Raw genomic sequence first — 15621 nt, forward strand, 5'->3', positions numbered from 1 at the left:
AACACAAAATACATGGAACCTTCCAAAGGTTCCTGATTCGCAAGGGTCAATCAACTTTGTAAACAAAATAGGAAGAAATATTAAGGAACTGCACCTCCAATCACTTGTTGTTCTTTCCCTACTTATTTCTGATAGGCTTACTAGGGAAGTAAACAAAAGCATGGGCATGATGGGAATGGAACAGGAGGCCTGCAGGCTGCTGTTTTTCTCAGCATGGGAAAGATTACCAAGGTGGTCACATGTCTGTGGACCAGAGATTGATTTGGGGATTTAAGGAAAGCAGAACACATTTTGGCTGCAGCATACGACCACAAGAGGCCTGAGGGGAGGGATAGTAGAACAGCCTGAAGCAAGCCATCGCAAGACAGATAGTATTGTCCATTTCAGACAGACAGAAATTTTGTCTCAGAGGGTCATGAGTCTTTGGAACTCTTCTTTTCAAAAACAAATTTAAAAAACTGAATATTTTAAGATAGAGTCAGATAAATTCTTTGCATGCATGGGGGTGAAATGTTAACAGAGGTTGGTAGACATGTGGAGTAATCAGAACAACCTTGATCTTGCTGAAAGGTGCAGTCCTAATTTGTATGTTTGCAGATTTCTGAGAGGTTGACAGACTCTTGGACATAGAGGGGTGCCCTCATTGACACTGCTGCTTACGATCAAGGGGGCAAGTGGCATTTTATTCACAATTCAGATAACTTTGTGTCTGAATACCTCAACTGCCTCTGTTGTACAACTGGCAATATTCAGAAAACCCATCTTTTAGTCTCAACCATTCCAAACCTAAAAACATCCAAGCTATTGAAAACAATAGTTTAATGACTAAACTTAAAAGCTCGACTCACCTACCACAGGGAATTGAGAATCTGCTGTGTGCTCTGTTTAACAGAGACATAGCTCACGCCTGCTTCACCTTACAACCTGAGGGCTTCTCAATCCACCTGATGTACTGCACAGTGTCCTCAGACAAGGCACTAGGTGGAAGGCTCTGCCTCCAGATCAAAACCTCTTCGTGCTCGGACATGACAACCTTGGTGAGTTACTACTCCACACATCCAGAATATCTAATAGTGAAGCCCCATTCCTACTACCTGTTGAGGGAGTTTACTTCTGCCATCCTGACAGCAGTTTACATCCCAACTCATGTAGAAGTGAAAAGAATGCTTGATGAAATACACCCTGCTACAAATAGCCTTGAGACATAATACCCTGAAGCCTTGTTCATCAGAGCTGGGGATTTTAACCAAGCCAACATTGAGAGTGCTACCAAAACACCACTAACATGTTTCCTGTCCCACCAGAGGCCCAACACCCTGAATGATTGCACTGTTCCATCACCTGCCCGCATTTTGGTAAATCAGACCATAAGGCTGTGCTTCTTCTACCAGCTTGCAGGCAAACATTGAAGTCTGAGGATCCGGTACAGAAAGTCGTACAATACTGGTCTGAGGTAAGGAACAAGCTGCTATGTGATTGCTTGGAGTCAGTGGACAGGTCCACATTCAGGAACTCAAGGGGCTAACCTAAATGAGTATACTGCAACTGTCACAAACATCATCAATAAATGCTAGAGTACTGTGCGCCAAAGAAGTTAATTCGAGTGCTACCCAACCAGAAACCATGGATGAACCAGAAGATCCACTTCCTACTAAAGTCCAGGACTGAGACATTCAAATCAGCTGACCCTGGCCGATATGTGAAATCAAGACACAATCTTTGCAAAGCTATCAGGGATGCCAAGAGACAATACTAAATTAAGTAGAGTCCCAAGCTAAGACACAAATACTAACTGTGGCAAGGCTTACATGATATAATAGACTAAAAAGAGAAGTCAAGTATAATCATCAACAACAATGCATCCTTCCCAATGAGCTCATTGCATTCTATGCTCATTTTGAACAGAAGGTCAGTGAAGCAATGTCACCTGCCTCAACAGCTTTGGGTACACCTATATCCACAAGCATCTCTGCAGACATCATATTAGCCTTCTTGAGGGTGAACCCACTGCAAACAGCTGGCCCAGCTGGAGTCCCCAGTCATGCACTCAGATCCTGTGCAGCCCAGCTGACAGGAGTATTTGCACACATCTTTAGCCACTCCTTAGTAATGATGTGAGGTTCCCACCTGCTTCAAGAAAATCACTATCATTACAGTAGCAAAGAAAAATCAGACAATGTGCCTTTGTGACTACTGCCCAATAGCTCTGACATGCATTATAATGAAGTGCTTTGAGAGGTTAGGAATGACACACATCAACTCCAGCTCCCAAATTGCGTTGACCTGCTACCATCACAATGGATCTATGGCAGATGCCATCTCTCTAGATCTACACTCATCCCTGGAACACTTGGATAACAGGACATCTACGTCAGACTCTTATTTATTGAATTTAACTCCACCTTCAACATCATAATTCCAACCAAACCCATCTCCAAAATCTGGGATCTTGGACTCTGATCTCCCACTCTGCAGCAGGATCCTCAAGCTCCTGACCCACAGACCGCAAGAAAGGATAGGCGACAAAACCACTTCCATGATAATACTCAGCACCAGGACCCCACATGGCTGTGTACTCAGCCCTTTACAATACTCCTTATACACCTTGAATGATGTGGCCCAGTACAGCTCTAACTCCATTTACAAATTTGCTGATGACACCAATATAGTGAGTAGGATCTCAAACAACAAGACAGCGTACAGGAAATGATAGACAACTTAGAGGCATGGTGTAAAGACAACAATCTTTCCTTCAATAATCAGCAAAATGAAGGAGCTAGTTATCGACTTCAGGAAGCAGAGTGGAGGACATGCCCCTGACTACATCAATGGTGCTAAGGTGGAGGTAGTTGAGAGCGTCAAGTTCCTCGGAGTAAATATCACCAACCTGATCCAACCATATCAACATTACAGTAAGAAAACACACCCAACACCTCTACTTCCTCAGAAGGCTAAGGAAATTTATCATGTCCACAATGATTCTTACCAACTTTTATAGATCCACAGAGACTGCCAGACCTGCTGAGCTTTTCCAGCAATTGCTGTTTTTGTTTGATTTATGGTTTTTATGGAAGCGATTGGTGCTTTTTTTAAAAAACTGAAGCCAACTATACCTTATACCAGGTTTGCATAGAGTAGTTAAATGAGTGGTAACAAAAACAGAAATTGCTGGAAAAGCTCAGCAGGTCTGGCAGCAACTGTGGTATAAAGCATAGTTGACATTTCAGATCTAGTGACCCTTCCCCACTAGCCCCAAACATTAACTCCAATTTCTTTCCACAGATACTGCCAGACCTGCTGAGCTTTTCCAGCAATTGCTGTTTTTGTTTCTGATTTACAACGGTTCTTTTGTTTTTTTATGGAGGCGATTGGTGCTTTTTTTTAAAAAAAGTGAAGCCAACCATACCTTATACCAGGTTTGCATTGAGTAGTTAAATGAGTGTGACACTGGGAAACTATGCAGCAGGCCTATCTTGTACAAAAAAAAAGGACATTTTGCAGAGCTGTGTTTTCAATGTCAATAATATCCCTGGAACTTAAGATGGAATAAATGTTGCTGTCAGATGTTAGCTAGTGATCAAATCCTACTTGATAAAGAATAGTTGAATTCTACTGGAGAGATGGAAAGGATTGCACGTGATGTCACATATATGCTAAGAGGGTTAGCTGAGAAATATAAGAGACCTATCTTGTTTATATCAATTCATTAAGGTCTAATTTATAGCCTCTTTTGAATAGAATTTCCCTTTATTTCATATTGAATTTTATTGATTTTGGTTTCCATAGGGATCCTAACAATTACTATAGCTGAATCAGTTTGAATTATGTTGATTAGTAAACAGCTTGTAACTTAAGTAGTGCTGACCTCTGACCAGGAGATCTGGGTTTGCATCTTATCTGCTCCAGAGATGTGCAAATAACGTCTCTGAACAGGTTGATTAGAAAACATCTATAAACAATACAAAGAAGATTTTTGTGGTGCAGTAGTAGTGTCCCTACTACTGTGCCAGAAGGTCTGAGTTCAAGTCCCACCTGCTCCAGAGGTGTGTATTTACGTATCTGAATGTGTTGATTAGAACCAAGATTTTAAGTTGCTTTGACATGCAACATGAACACCTACTATATTACATACATAAGATAGTCATTTGTGTCAACTAATTACCACCACTATTTTAAATGTCCATATCATGCACTTGATATACTTATCCAAAACCATTTGCATCTTTAAGTTTTTGATGTCAGCTGTTGCTCAGTTAATATCACTCTCCTAAGATATAAGACTCTAGGTTTAAAAAAAAATCAACATGGCAAAAATGGATTACTCTGGTAAATTTCATTATATGAGTTTGCTGTGTACAGAATGGCTGCCATATTCCAATAGTCAATACACTTCAAATGCACTTCATTGGTAGTAAAGTGTACTGACATGTTTGGTGGTAATGAAAAGCATTACATAACATTGGTGTGTCTTTGCACGCAGAGCCTTGTAAATCACTGTATCCGTCAGAGATTCAGATTCATACAGCGCAAGAAAGGCCCTTTGGCCCATCGGGTCTGTACCAACATAACTACCACTGAAGATGCACCAATCTCAATTTCTTGCATTTGTACCATGTCCTAGAATGTTATGATATTTGAAGTGCTTATTCAAGTACTTTTTAAAGGTTGTACGGATTCCAGCCTCCACTACCTTCCCAGGCAGTGCATTCCAGATTCCCACCATCTGAGTGAAATAATTTTTACCTCAAATCCCCTCTGAATCTCCTGCCCCATATCCTAAAACTATACCCTGTCTTGATTGACCCCTCAACGAAGGAAAAGATCTGCTCTCTATTCACCATGCCCACACCCCTCATAATCCTATACATCTCAAAAATGCCTACCCCCCATCCATCCCCCAGTCTACTCCTCTAAAGAAAACAATCTAAGCCTATATAGTCTCTCCTCATTGATTAGTTTCTCCATTCCAGGCAACATCCTGGTGAACTTCCTTTGTATCCCCCCAGTGTGATCACATCCTTCCAGTTACTGATCCATCCATTGAAGTTTCCCTCAATTCAATGTGCTTTAACCTTCTCAATCAGTCTCCTATGTGGGACCTTGTCAAACGCTTTGCTAAAATCCATATAAACAACATCAACTGAACTTCCCTTATCTCCCTAATCCTGTTCATAAGTCCTTTCTCATGCCTCCTTTTTAAAATTGCTTTAAGTTCCCACCTGCACTTTCTGTATGCCTTGAGGGCCACAGTTGAATTGTTCCCTTTGGACATGCTAAAAGTCCTTTTCTTCCATATCCAGTCCTGAATTGTCCTAGATCTCCAGGGTTCTCTGAACTTATTGCTCCTATATTTCCCTCTGAAAGGTACACTTTGGGCCTGTACTCTCCTCAGCTCTTTTTTGAATGCCCTCGACTATTCAACTGTAGACTTACTTGCAAGAACAGTCAACTGGCCAGATCCTGTTTTATTTGACTAAAATCTGCCTACCCCCCATCTTTTACAGACCACCTTTTTCCTTGTCCAGAACAAATCTGAATCACGCTTTGTTGTGGTTGCTATCGCTAAAACGGTGCTAGGGCGGCACGGTGGCACAGTGGTTAGCACTGCTGCCTCACAGCGCCAGAGACCTGGGTTCAATTCCTGCCTCAGGCGACTGACTGTGTGGAGTTTGCACATTCTCCCTGTGTCTGCGTGAGTTTCCTCCGGGTGCTCCGGTTTCCTCCCACAGTCCAAAGATGTGCAGGTCAGGTGAATTGGCCATGCTTAAATTGGCCGTAGTGTTAGGTAAGGGGTAAATGTAGGGGTATGGGTGGATTGCGCTTCGGCGGGGCGGTGTGGACTTGTTGGGCCGAAGGGCCTGTTTCCACACTGTAAAGTAATCTAATCTAATAATCTAATCTAATCTAAAAAACGATCCTCCATTGCCATATCAAACATTTGTCCGGCTTCTCATCTCAGTTGACCTTCAAAACGTTTTATGTAATTGAAAACATTTTGTTTTAAGGTCTGTGTATGTCCCATTCTTTCAGCTTTCACACCACACAAACATAGTGCTGTATTTCAAATCTGTAGATTAACTACATTCTGAGCCACAGACACAGAACATGTTTTCCACTTATCACAAGCAAAAAGCTATTTAAGTTCATTACTTAAAAATATGAGCTTTTACAATAAGTAAATGCTAGATCATCTTCATAAAAATGTAAAAAAAGAACTGCTTCAACAGTTTGCCACAAACCAGAATTGTCAAAGTACATGTCATCATCACAATTCTTATGACATACAGCTTCCTTGGTTACTCAGTCATTGGAATGCAAATAGTTCCTTTTTGAGGTGTCAAACCACCATCAAAATACATATAATAACTACATTCTAAACAAAAAGGAGAGTTCACTAGAAGAACATTTACTAAAAGAAATGTTGATACCTGTGAGAACTACCTATTAACAGCAGGATCTGGGAGAAAGTATTAATTTACATCTCTCTCATGCATCGTTCAATAAATAAAAATGTACTGCTATTAAGTTTCAAATACACCTTCATTTTACAACAAGAATTATCAAGTTCTTGTATTTGTGCAGAAACATTTAGACAAATCTAATGAAACAATTCTCAAAAATCAGTCATTAAAAACATGTGTTTGATATTGTGGTAATGATAATTAAGCATCTAAATTTGCAATGTTAAAGCTAGTTCAAAGTTATCTTAGGTTATTTCTTAATCTTTTTAACCATCTCTTCACAACTACCCAGAGAAAAGATGATAAATAAAATTCATTTGGCAGAAGTTCTGATTTAAAAGAAAATCAAATTGCTTGTAAAAATAAGGCTGCAATCCCTTAGTTACTTTTATTTTGGGGATGCCCTTTCCATTTTGAAACATTTCTATCAAACATGCTTGGAATTAGAAAAGGCTACCTAAGCTGTTAAATGCAATCCTACCAAAGGCCATATATTATTCATCTCATCAGTCTCTCCTTGGAAATCAGTATGACCTCCAAGGCAAAATACAGCACTATGTTTTTTTAGATCTTCCACAGACAATATGCATAAGCTAGAATTTGAACTCAGGTTTAGATTTAGATGTGTACAGGCCTAACGGGACTATTTCCGTTTAGGAAACCTGGTTGGCAGTTATATGCTGCAGATAAATTCATCACCCAGCTCACTGTCTTGATACACCTTCTTTTAGTTCCACTCTTAGTTCAAATGAGAAATCAAACTCTTCCAGGGAATTTACTTACTCTAACTGTCTGCAGCTGTTAAAAACACAGCTTAAAATTTCTAGCAAACAGAGATAAACTAAGACAAAGTCAAAAGTCACACAACACCAGGTAAGGGATCACAAGCTTTCAGAGCACTGTCCCTTTGTCAAGTGAAGGAGCAGTGCTCCAAAAACTTGTGATTTCAAATAAACCTGTTGGTCTATAACCTGATGTTATATGTCTTCTGACTCTGTCCACCCTAGTCAAACACCGACATCTCCACATCAGAAATAAATTGAGACCAAAGAATCTTCAAAGCTCTCCAAACGAGGATAACTCTAGGCTAATGGGCTTCGATTTAGCTTCAACTTTCAAATAGGCATTACTACAAAGCAGAGTTAGCACGAGCTAAGAAACATGCTTTTTTTTAATATGAACCATTGTTTGGAAAATGAGAGAGAGAGTATTTTGAGCAGTCAGCATTTGCATCAGAAGCACAATTACTGTAGTCATTGATAAAGTGGGACATAAAGGACACCACAAACAAGAGCCATGGTATGTTTGTTCATTGAGATTTGATATAATAGACCTTATTCTGGTGTACGCAACAGAAGCCGTGAAGCATAATGGACATGCAGTACGGCTTTCTCTCCCTAACTCCCTCATAATCTCCACATCACCCACCAAAGATATCATTGCATGTAAGAACTTATTGTCAAATACTTACACAACATTGTGAGAGGAATGCAGCTCCACGCTCTTGTGCAGCCTATGAGACCTTGGAATATCATTATCAATTATGGATTGCAGTTGACACTTGTAAGTTGCTTCATTGAGACCATGGTGACCAATTTGTATTGATGAATGACAATGGTCAAGATTATTGCGGTCAAGATTTGTTTTTGGTATACTTGTCACTGCATGCGGTTCACACACAGAATCCCATGATTATAGATGTATTTAAACTGATTAATGAAATTGCCTGTTGAAGAGCCTCACGTCATGTACAAGTAGGACCTGCTCCCTCAGACAGAAGACAAACAGTTACTTTGTCCATCCCCAGGGGTATATGCAGGTATTTTGCATTTTGGTTGTGAGTTCGCAATTCAGTTTAGCATGGAATATGCAACTAAGGTAATATTCCACTGAATAAGTTATAACCTCAGCCTGTCAGTCTAGGTGACCACTGAAACCTTACTGCTTCTTTCATCCTTGCATTCCATATCCACTTAACCTGGAGTTTTTGTAGCAAAAAGTGTAAAATTCCTGCCAGTGAGCTAGAAGCTCCAGATTCATGTCCAATTCCAGGACTTGGCGGCCACTAAAAGTGCATTCAGGAATAGTGAAAGTAGCTCCACAAAAGAAAACATAAATGAATTCAGTAGACCATTCAAAAGACTAGAGTAATTCCAAATGGAAGTGCCCCAATGTCTACTGGCATTTAACTTATTAGACTATGCAAGTGTATTGAGTTAAACTTTTGACAGAAGTTAAATTTTCTGAAAAATACCAAGAGGACATATGGCAGAAGCACTAAAACGATTTCTTTCCAGCAAAGTTCATGGTGCAAGTGAGCCCTGCAGTCTTGTGACAATAAGTGGATGAGATAATATTAATAGGTTTGTGAAAACATCTGGAGACAGGCTACAGTTGATATAACTCAAGGAGAGTATTAACTAAGAAATGAGGACAATAATATTTTGGTTATTTTAAGACAATCTGGGACTTTACTCCAGAATGGTCATGCAAATTTTACTTAGTTAATCTGAGGAACAACGCAGAAAGCAAAATGCAGTAATGGAAAAGGAGAAAAAAAAGTTCCAAGTTGACTATGCCTTTGTTCTGAAGAAAAAGGTGAAAATTTTATGGCTGAGCTTACTGCTAATCCCTGCCCAAACTACCAATCTTCAATGACAGAAGAAAATTGAGGAAAATCAGTAATATAAAAATGACTTGCCTTTAAAACACCACTGAAGAGTGGGAAAAGAGATTCTGCTTATAAATTTTACGAGAAATGAATATTACTAAAGACGTTAATGTCTCATCATGCCCAAATCTGAAATTGGTAGAACTCTCAAATTCCTTAACTTTGGGCTGATTCTTATTACTCAGACAATCTAGGTAGTATTTCCACACACTGCAGTTATGCAACCCTGCACAACTGAAAGGTTCAGTCACTAACGTATTCATCACTGGGCTGAAAATTCTTAACACAATACAGTGCCTCTCTGATCCATATCTCCATTTTCTCCTAAACGCAAAACAGAGGATTCTATTGTACTGTTAGGGACAGCTCGTGATATAATGGTACTTTGAATTGTGCCTGAAACCTTAATTGACTGCAGCCTGAGCATTTCTTTTATTATAAGTCCTTCATTAAACTAAGGGAAATTTCAAACATCCAACAATCTCATATCAGGTATTAAACAATTATGTACATTAAAAAAAACTATCCATTGCCTTAGTCCAAAAACACGTGTAAAATCACACTTCTATTTGCACATCAGAGGCTCTAGACTCGACCAAGTCTACTGCAAACTGCAATTATGTAACTCAACCTGAATGCATTCAAAAACCTTTCACCAGCCAAGACTATATTTACTTCACTAATCAGATGAATTCCTTGAACTGGATGATAGTTCCATCTAAGGAGAATTATAAACAGCATATTCTCAACTAGTCTTCCACAAGTATTAAGATAGTACTTGATAGATTCTTGATTGATAAGGGATTCAAAGGTTATCAGGGATATCAAATAGCTTACTCCTGCTCCAAGTTCATGTTCAACTTTGGAAAATTCCCATTGAAATGCAATTTCAGAGTAATTTCAGTACAGGGGACAGTCATTTGGTTCATGGACAATATCAACTTTCTGCAGAGTAATCAAGTCCATCCCATTTCCCTGCTCTATCCCCATAACTCTCTATCACAAGCCATATCACTCACTTTGTTAAAAGGTTCATCCGTACATCCTGCCCAATCTGTATTCCCTAGTCCTTGTACCATCAACTTGTGAGAACAGCTTTCCTTCATGTATCTTATCTAAATTTGTCATAATCTTATATATTATCAAATCTCCCCAAAATCTCTTTTGCTCCAAGAACAACAACTCAGCTTTTCCAAACTAATCTACTAATTAAAATCTCTAATCTGTTAAATTTTCTCTGCCCCCACTCAAGATCCCTGACATCAAGTATGATTTCTATTTAATTTTTAAACTTACCTCTGTAAGGCATCTGGAAAATGTACTACATTAATAACATTTGATAAATGATTATTTTAAATATAAAATGTTAGTGGTTTTCATCAAACTGAAATCATTTTACAAAATTAAGAAAGCTAAGATTTTTTTAAAAAAACGTTACCTGAACTTCTATGAAACTGGCAAATTAATGTTTCTTAAAACTGAAAGACCAAAATCTATAAAACTTATCCTATTCTAACAGTTGTTTGCACAATATTTCATTTGAATAAAATGCACTAACATCATAAGGTTACATTGTGGATTTTAAAACTGATCTCAGTATAGTTTCAGTTACAAAATAAGATTTACCTCAATGCGTTATGTTGATACAAACATGCTCTCTTTGTATTATACTACTGAAGCAACTTAATTAAATGTGCATCTAATGGCCAATTCAGAATTAAAACATGGCCGAAAACTAGAATTAAAATTAAAAAGGATGCAAATCCAAACTATGATGTGATGCCAGCCCTGAGTCAGGATTTTGCTAAGATCTACCCTTAAATTAGAATCTGTGAAACTTGTTCCAACAGAGTACTTGTGGTATGTTAAATCTGCTTACAGAGCACATAGAACCAGGTTCTTATAATAATCAAATTTTAGGTCTCTGCCAAATAATTTACACACTAACCAGTGAATGTGTTTTTCTAAATGTTCAAATTTAGACTCCACAAATATACTCATCCTCAACAACAAGGGAACCCAACACAGTGAAAAAATAAGGCTGAAATATTCAAATCAATATTCAGCCACAGGTGCCAAGTGTGGGATCCATCTCAGCCTTGTCCATAGGTCTCAGTATCAAAGAAGCCAGTCTTCAGCCAATTCAATTCACTCCACGTGACATCAAGATGAGTAGGAATACAGGAACAGGAGTAGGCCATGCAGCCCCTTGAACCTGTTCCACCATTCAATGAGATTTTGGCTGATCTGTGGCTAACTCCATACCTCTGCCTTTGACCTGTATCCCTTTATCACAATGTTATTGAAAGAGATTGTTGGGTGCAAATTGGCTGCCATACTTAATATATTATTATACCTCACCGGTATAGCATGATGCAAATCAAGACATCCTTATAAACTACCCTTCCACACACACATACAAACACAAAAGACTGAGGAGGCAGTTCAATGATTCCTGCCTACAGAGTATTCTGAGATGATCTTCTTGCTGATCAGAAAGTTCCAGATACTTTAACTCGTTTTCAAGAGGCATAAGGTGACTGCTTTACACTTATAAATATCTTTATTAATTTACATAAGAGCATCTGGAAGCTGTGAAAGGAAAAATAAATTGGCTTATTTCACACTACTGATAGTAGTTTTCTGCAAAGAAAACAGTACCTGCCTTTGATGAGGTCCAATTACTTCTTCATCATTCTTTCACACTCCCAAGCCAGTTGGGAATCAATCACAGTCATTGGCAAGCAGAAGGCCTTTGTCGTCAATAACTAGTCATTAGTTCACAGATCAAATAGTGACTTGTTGCAGCTAAATCTTCAGCCATTATAACAGCATTTATAAGAAGTGTCTGGGTATTTGTTTTTAAAACATGCCGCAATCCTCATAAATCCTTGACTTTTAAACCCATTCTTTCCCCATTTGAGTCCCCAAACAAAAATACAGAAAATAAAAAGTGACAATACTTAAAAAGTACTTTGTCAGCTAAAATGCATCATGGAGGGTCTTAAAGGTCATAAAGGGTGCAATGCAAGCACTTCCTTTTACAACATATTGATCTTGGAGCAAATGACGATCATGTCTCAAATACGCTAACATAGTGGCATGACCCTGAGCTCAGATCAGGGAAGGTAAATGAACAGACATTATCAAATCAAGCCAAGGGTCAGGTATTGGATTCCATCTGAAAAAAAAACAGTATCAGGCAGGACTTTGGTAAAAATATCAGGTGGGGAAATTAACTATGTTTTCTGTTTTTGAATTCCAAGGACAACCAAAATAGTATTTTCTGGTGGTGTGCATTTCTGACCAATTACGCATAGTAACTACAGAAAAGTTAAAAATTAAGTGAAATTAGAAGATCCAGCCTTATTTGCGGTACAGTTCAAAAAGTCAAAGCAGAGTTTAGGGAAGTCTAAACGCAGTAAATTCTAACCACAATTCTTCTGCTTAGAAGTTTTATGCTCCTTAATTTTCTTCCCTAAAAACACTGAATAGGACATTGATTCGATGATCTTAGGACTTCTGAATGTACAAACTTAATTTGACTGGCCCAATAAGGAAAGTAAAAGTTCAAACTACCAAATTAAGAAAATTGCAGTGTTAGTGAATTTAACGCAAGCTCAACTGCAGCTTAATAAAACCTTTCCTCAATTTCACATGATGGCTAACTTTAATTAGAGCTGAAAATGTGTTGTGGAAAAGCGCAGCAGGTCAGTCAGCATCCAAAGAGCAGGACAAGGGCTCATGCCCGAAACGTCGATGATTCCTGAAGAAGGGCTCATGCCCGAAACGTCGATTCTCTTGCTCCTTGGATGCTGACTGACCTGCTGCGCTTTTCCAGCAACACATTTTCAGCTCTGATCTCCAGCATCTGCAGTCCTCACTTTCTCCTGGCTAACTTTAATTAGTCAATATCCCAGAAGTAGCCTTGTCCTACCTAGACAATTAATTTTCTCTGGAGAAGCAATATGCAGCTGAGCAAAGAATACTTCAACCATTAAAAAGCTATTGATAATACTTCTGCCGACCACAATCATTATAACCACGATATGGATATATTTCGGTATAAACGTTACATTGTGAATACTAATTGCAGAAGACACATTCAATGTGATTTAATGAACAAAGACAATGAAGGAAATTAAATGCAGAGAATTCTTTTATGAATGATTTATGCAAGTGTCAACGCTGCAATTAGGTTGCCAAGCATTTTTTTAATTATCTTCTCTTGTTACATTTATGTAATTCAATAATAATGATGAACTGTTTAAGGGATTTTCCCTCATCACAAGGGCAATGAAAATTTTTCACTGATGTCACCACAAATTGTACTTCTGCGAAGTCTGCAGTCAGATGCTGCTAAGATGAGATGTAAACATATACAACTCAAAATTCTAATGTTTTGCAAATATTTAAGTATGCCACAGGGCTAGATGCTTTCTCCACAGATGTATATGCCCATATTATTTCTTGTGTATAGAAATAGTATTTGCAAGATGATCATATTCACAAATTATCTTCCCTATGTAAAGTACTAATTTATTGATTAATATCAAAATCAATTCATTCAAAGCATACTGAATAATTCAGAAATTACTAGTGACCGTGAAGCACTACAATGGCTTTGCTTCAAATGTCATTTGTGCATTGTGAATTACTTTAAAGATATCTTGAGAATCTGAAAGAGATACAATCTTATGATCTTTTGCTTAAATCCAAGTTGCACTGAGTGAGTTCTCTCACCCTACTTCACCAAATCTGTCGCATTAATTGCACACCTAATTCCATGGCATGTCTCACATCATTAACTTGCCACTTGGTGGATATTCATCTAAAGACCACACCCTTTGTGCCCATGCAATTTTTAATCACTGCAATGCACCCAAACAGTGGCATTCTGAATCTGCCCTGCTTGTTGAAGGACATGTTCACAAAATGTCAAAGATAGCACTATGATTCATAGTCAGAGAGCAGTCGGTCTCCATTAGAAACACCATCCTCAATCTCGGACATCTCAAAGGAATAATCAGCAGGGTTACTTTATGCATCACCCACCAGTCTCAGTGGAAACCATCAATATGGAGAGTGAAGGTACACGATCTAGTGAGCACCTCAGTGTGACAGCTAGAGAGGTCCCTGAAGTGTTGACAATCAGGGACTTTGCCCAAATGCAAAGGGAGGAGCAGCATTGGCAGACAGGTAAATGGAAGGTAATTGCTCTCCATCCCCAGAAACTACATTAGTGCAGATAGTGAAGTGACCATATGTCACCTTGTATTGACAGGGTAGGGGCAGTCATTGAAAACCAGGCCCAGCATCTTCAGGGATTGCTGGACCTGTACTCTGTTGTCATAGCCATTTGTCTCTGGGACTGAGACATGGTGATAGGGGTACTGGGAATTTTGAACATAGTTCAGCTTAGCTCTCCTTACATATGAACAGCCCCGTCTTAATTAACTTCAGAGGACAGACCTAATGAATTAATTATAGTCTACAACCTCAACCAACAAAACCCCAAGCAGGTTGTGCCCAGACCCAACTAGCAATTTAGCATGGCGAATTCACCTAACCTACACATCTTTGGACTGTGGGAGGAAACCCACGCAGACATGGGAAGAATGTGCAAACTCCACACAGACAGTTGCCTGAGGCAGGAATTGAACCCAGGTCCCTGGCGCTGTGAGGCAGCAGTGCTAACCACTGAGCCATGGAGCTGAGGCCACAAAAAAGATCAGCTATGATCTTATTGAATGGTGGAACAGGCTTGAAGGGCCAGAGGGTCTACTCCTGCTCCTAGTGCTTATGTTCTTATTTTTTAAACATCTTTTCATTCAATGGAATCATGGAATGGTAAAGCATAGAAGGCAGCTGCGGGGCCCATTATGTCTAGTTAGCTTTTTGAGAAAGCTACCCAATTATTACCACACACATACTAGGTTCCTCATTTTTTTTCAACTATTTATCTCATTCACAATATTGTTATGGACCAGGCCAGATCGCCACAAAATATTTTAAGAAAGTAGCCTACACCCTAACTTTCGCTTATTTTAAAGGCAGATGTGAAGTGGATATTCCAAGTGTGATGTAGCTGGTCAAATCACTCAGCTTTAAGCAAAACAAAATTTATTTAAACATGACAGTTGAATCACAAACAAAAGGAAACAGGATTTAGAGTAAGTTAACTATTAGAAAATTTAATTAACCCGATACAGCAACTTAATTAAGGAGCTATTCCAATTCCCGTAACATCTCATAAACACACACCCTGGCAAAAAGCAAATTCAAACACAAGTTCTTAACAGGCAGGAGAGATTTCACATAGAAAAGTCAGCCAGGGATCTTCTACTCAAGTATGGAACCTTTTTCCACTGCAGTAGCTTCTCACTGTTGTAACTAAATCAAAGTAGAAACAACCTGAATTGGGAGAACTGTCTACTCCCCTGCCATTGTTAAACTAGGGTATTTCCAGACATTACGACCTCTCAAAAA

At 38.8% G+C, this 15621-nt stretch overlaps 1 protein-coding gene across 2 annotated transcripts in view; it reads right to left on the minus strand.

Annotated features, from left to right (window-relative positions):
- The window catches only part of atrnl1b (attractin-like 1b), a 928830-nt gene that overhangs the window by 566904 nt on the left and 346305 nt on the right, over positions 1–15621 (minus strand). The gene's annotated exons all lie outside the window — the stretch shown is intronic.

The sequence above is a fragment of the Chiloscyllium punctatum genome, chromosome 38 (genome assembly GCF_047496795.1).
Source record: "Chiloscyllium punctatum isolate Juve2018m chromosome 38, sChiPun1.3, whole genome shotgun sequence".
NCBI lineage: Eukaryota > Metazoa > Chordata > Chondrichthyes > Orectolobiformes > Hemiscylliidae > Chiloscyllium > Chiloscyllium punctatum.